The following is a 5654-nucleotide window of genomic DNA, read 5'->3' on the forward strand; positions in this document are numbered from 1 at the left end:
GACCCTGGGGAGTCAGACGCTCGGGGTCTGGCCTATGCCCCGAGACTCCCAGGTTGGATGGAAATCCTGGCACAACGCGAAGAACCTCCCAGGCACCTTGACTTTGCCGAGAGATACCAGCTTCAGGTCATCACCGCAGTGCCCTGGGTCTATCTGAAACCTTAGAGGGTGTACCTTAAGCCGACGTTGTAAAACCAGGCTGACGTTAAGGTGAAGTGAAAAGGAAACGGACACAACTGTTCTGGAAGCAAAATACTTGGGTGGAGAGTTAAAAGCCTCAAAGAAAAATAATAGTTGGCAGGTCAAATGGCCATGAGGTTAGAAGTCAAATACGAAACTCGGCTGAAGTGATGCTAGAAGTTTGACGAGCAAAACAGTCCGTGAAGATAAGAGACCCAGAATTGTTTCCCTTCTTCAAAAGACAACTGGTCCAAAGTTTCCTTTGGCAGATACCTGATTCTACCTTAGATTCCTGAGCATTTTACTTGGGGCTCATATTTCAAAATATATGTTCCATTTGGCACTAATGTATATATTTTATATATTAATTTATTGGAAAATTTTTAATGTTTCTGGCCTACTTAGAAAATGGTTTTTAAAATAAATATTTATGCATAGTTTTCATTACATATAGTATTTTATAAGTCCAAATAATGTGTGTGTATATATTTATAAAATACCACATGAAAAATTCCTTTTGAACACATAAAGACATTCCTTACACGTCTTATATGTAACTTTTTTTCACGTGATCTATTGTTAGCTGCTGTTAAAAGCACTTTATTTCCACATGGCCCAATAAATAACTTCTTTTATAGTTTGTGCAAATATAGAGTGGCAGGTTGTTTGAGGTGGCAGTTTTATTCCAAAACCCTAATTTTACTTTTCTACATTATTCCTTGCCTTTCTGAGGTTTTCTCTCCCTCTGCAGTTTTGAAATGAGACTTCACTGCTGGGCTCTAAACAGTTATCTAGGATCTGCTCATTCAAGGGCCTGGTGGTTTGATTTATCCTGGTTCCTTTGATGCCCTATGTTATTTCTTCTCTCTCTCTTTTTGACATTGAGCCTTACTCTGTCGGCCAGGCTGGAGTGCAGTGGCACGATCTGGGCTCAGCGAAACCTCTGCCGCCTGGGTTCAAGCAATTCTCTTGCCTCAGCCTCCTGAGTAGCGCCTGCCACCCCACCTGGCTAATTTTTGTATTTTTTTAGTAGAGACGGGGTTCCGCCATCTTGGCCAGCCTGGTCTTGAACTCATGGCCTCGTGATCCACCTGCCTCAGCCTCCCAAAGTGCTGGATTACAGGTGTGAGCCACTGTGCCTGGCCTCTTTCTTTCTTTTCAGGGTATCCAACTCCTGGCCTCAAGTGATCCTTCTGTCTCAGCCTCCCAAAGTGCTGGGATTACAGGCATGAGCCACCATGCCCTGTGCCTTATGTTATTTCTTTGTGTTGAACATCTTCAGTGAGTAAACCATGCCCTCATATAGTGAATTGTTCTTCCAAATGAGTTCATTTCCTGTGCTAACTACCATCGCTTGTAGAGTTGATGGATATAGGTTTCAATATGTTATGGGACTCTATTACTGGAAGAGAAGAAAAAGCTGCACTTCAGGAAGATTTAAGGGTTTTGAGATTCTGCTGTGCATTTTGGAAAGGTTTAGCCTTAAACATTTGGTGATAACCTTAGAAGCCTAGTTGACACTAATATCTGTAGAACACCTGTCAGGCCCAACAGTGGGCTGTTTTTCTATTAGTCCCTACTTGGGAGAAAAGCCAAGTAGTATTGGCAGTGACCTTGCTGTCCAGAAACCTGTGATCTACCTAAGTGCAGAGAGCACCTTGCCAGTGTACACAAGCATGTGCTGACCACATTCTAGTTTCTTGCTACGAAGTACAGTCCCAGGACCAGCAGCATCAAGCCTCACTCCAGGGCTATCGAATTGGAATCTTCAGTCTAATGAAACATGGATAGTTTGCGTGCACATTTAATGTTTCAAAAAGGACTGGCCATGAGTGCTTGGTGGTCCTCCACCTTTTAAAGTTACAAACTGATTTGAAAATCTCGTGGCATTCATGAACACCCTTGGAAAAACATACAGAATGATCCACAAAATTTTTTGTATACAGTTTCAGAGTTCCTGTAAAGATCTATCTATGGCAAGGAAGTCCTAGGCTAAGACCCTCTCAGTCACAAAGAAGACTGACTCAATGTCAGCTGGAGGAGTTAAGAGAGGATTCTTACAGGGAACAGAGCTTAAATTAAACCTGGGGGAGTTTGATAGGAAGAGGAGTAAGGAAGAGCATTTCAAGCTGTTGAAATGTAAAAGCCAATGGTCCTGAGAGGGGAAACAGAGAATGTCCATTTTTGTGTGTGTTCATGTGAAACTCAATGAGGAGACTGTAGTTTGATAGCAGACTTTCCTTGCAATTATCATAGCTTGAACATCCAGAAAATGACATGGGGCTTTCACGTAAGATCCCATTTTGTTCCACTTTGCTCATCTCTCACCCTGTCCAAGCCACATTGGCCTTCAGGCTATTCCAGGGACTCCCGACAACAAAGCCTGGCCCACTCTGTCTGCCTGGGGCATTTCCCCAAATCAGTAAAAGGCTCATTAAGATCTTTATTCAAATGAGACTTCAAGGGAGAGGTTTTTCTCTAAAAAAGTAGTCCCTCCCACATTCCCTTTCCCTAAATGAAACGGGAAGAACAATTGCTTCACTACCTGCCATTATATTTATTTATAAATTCATTTATGGTCTGTTTCCTTTAACATATGAACTTTATTTGCTGCTGTATCTCCTGTACGTAGAACGGGGCCTGGCATACAGTAGGTACTCAATAAATGTTTATTGAATAAATGACCTTTTAACTATAACCAGTAATGAGTATAAAAGTCATGTTTACAAACTATAGCTGCAGAAATCGTAATATATCAAACATTCTTGGAATATACCACACGTTTGCTGAGACTGAATTTTCAACCACTTCTCTTTAGTCTAATAGAACAAGAAATGCTAAACACATGGAACATTTTAACTTTGAAAATTCAAACATTTTAAAGTAAGGCTTACAAAAAATGTCTGTATGGTCCATGTATAATGCATAACTATTTTTCTTCTGGCAAAGCTGAAACACACTCGTGTACTTAGCTGGGGTTTTCCTCCAAAATCCAGGCTGAATTCTTGTGTGTATGGTCTCGATTATCCCTCTAAGTTAGATTTAAGGAAAACGTAGGAGAAGCTGGAAGGTTAGAACATTTTGAATGAGAATTTCCTTAAAGCTTGAGTATTCCCCTCCTTGCTACCCAATTAAAATTTCACCAGTCCTGGAAATATGTCAACCTGTGCTAATGAACTTGATTGACTAATTGCCAAGGCTAAGGAATTTTCTAACCAGTGATTTCCTTGTAAATAAAGAAATTTAGATCACATCTTGGTTGGAAGACTTCAGCTTTCCCTAATTGAATGCAGCAGGAAATGGTATACTATGAGATATAGTATGAGAGGCTATATTTGCATGGGGACTACAGGCCTAAGATACAGTTCTAAGCAGGTTACACAGTTACTCACCATAATCACTGAATACGATTTTGGCATTTGTATTGGCTCCTGAACTTGGGACAGCACCAATTTAATTTGTGCATAAGACCTGCAAATATAGATGCATACTTGATTCTGATTGTTAATGCAAACCAGTGACAAATAGCATTACTGTATATTTATATAGTCTTCTATGCTCCTAAAAACACTTTCTCATTTCATCCTCATTTTAGGTGGTTTTGTTCATGCTGGGTAGGTAAGGCATTTATGGTTTATTTACACACTTATTTCCAGAAGGGATTTGAGGCAACTTAGAAGGCTTTTGTATATAATGAGTCATTCCTTTTTTCCAGCTTTACTGAGGTATAATTGATTGAGTCATGCCTATTGTACTCTTCGTTATGTGCTCTTTTCCCACATACCTGTATGTCTCCTTCCTTATCTTTCTTCCCATGTTGCTTAAATCTGAACTCCCAGATGCCTGCCTTCCAAGACATCTTTTTTTTTTTTTTGAGACAGAGTCTTGCTCTGTTGCCAGGCGCCAGGCTGTAGTACAGTGGCACGATCTCGGCTCACTGCAACCTCCGTCTCCTGGGTTCAAGCAATTCTCCTGCCTCAGCCTCCCAAGTAGCTGGGACTACAGGCGCATGCCACCATGCCCAGCTAATTTTTGTATTTTAGTAGAGATGGGGTTTCACCAGGTTGGCCAGAGTGGTCTCGATCTCTTGACCTCGTGATCTGTCCGCCTCAGCCTCCCGAAGTGCTGGGATTACAGGTGTGAGCCACTGTGCCCGGCAAGACATCTTATATAAAGTATCAACCATGGCCTTCTTCATCCCATTACCCTCTTTATTTTTCTACATAGTACTTAACACCTGACATGTTGATTGTATATTTATTTGTTTATTGCCTCTCCGCTCCCCATACCACCAGAATATAAACTCCACAAGGGCAGAAATATTACCTATTTTATTCATGGCTGTATCCCAACCCCTTGATCAGTGCTTGGCACATAATAGGGATTTAATAAGTATTTGTTGAATGAATAAATGAATGAAGCCACCGTGCTTAGTGAAGGCACCTGGCATGTGATAAATATTTGTTGAATTAAACAAAGCTTTAATCAATGAGCTAGTGAAAGGTCTGTGATTCATTCAAGGTTATGCCGATAGTGATAACTTGCTTTATCAAGATTCAAATCCCCACTAATTCTTTCTCCGAGCCTTCTTCATTTGTATGCCTGGTAGACTGTTGTAATGCCAGAGTTTCTTTGTTCATCCTTTTTGGTACCTGACAAAAATTGAACATTATAGAGCTTTGATAGTGATTATAAATTGAGCAAGAAAAATGATTATTTCAATTAATGCTCTGGATTAGTGAGAAACAATAAAAGAGAGAGGTCTGCAATGATACTCCCCTCTCTCACTTCTCCTGCTTCCCTGCATGCATTCACACACAGATAGAAGAACACATACTCATATACCATCCCCCAAACACACACACATAACACACACCTACACCTACCAGTGTGCACCAAGGACGGATCATCTTCTGAGGGGTAATTACAGATCACTTCTTTTGGACTCCCATAAAGAGAACCAGGAAGTGTGCAGTAGAGGACACCCAGGATTTTTCTTGCATTTCCTTCACAAAGAACAACTTGCAGGGATATTTATAAACCTCATCTGACAATTGTCTCCTCCTTCTTTTAGGGCCCCAAGGTGGCTTACACTTAGGGCCAGCATCCTTCCCTGTGGCTCATGCCTCTGATGTGCTGGGCTGTAGAGCATGCCTCTTCAACCTGGTACTGTGGATGCTCTGAAGGCCCCTTCTTGTCCATGCCTGATTTTCAGAAATGTTCTACTGGTCATTAACTCTGTAGAAACAATGCTTGTGGTATTTTTCTCAACAGAGATAACAGATAGGTAGATGCGTGGCCTTGACAGTGCTTGGAGCTCCCTGACTACTGACTGAACAGGTTGGAGCCAGAGGGGAGGTGAGCCATTCCACCCACTTAACATGTATTTATTGGGTGTCTACTTTGTGCCAAGGAATTGGGCCAACAAGGCTGGCACTCTTCTTGGGCTGACCTATATTTCTCTTATTTTTCAA

The sequence above is a fragment of the Sapajus apella genome, unplaced genomic scaffold, assembly GCF_009761245.1.
Source record: "Sapajus apella isolate SASKATOON/1434 unplaced genomic scaffold, GSC_monkey_1.0 scaffold44, whole genome shotgun sequence".
NCBI lineage: Eukaryota > Metazoa > Chordata > Mammalia > Primates > Cebidae > Sapajus > Sapajus apella.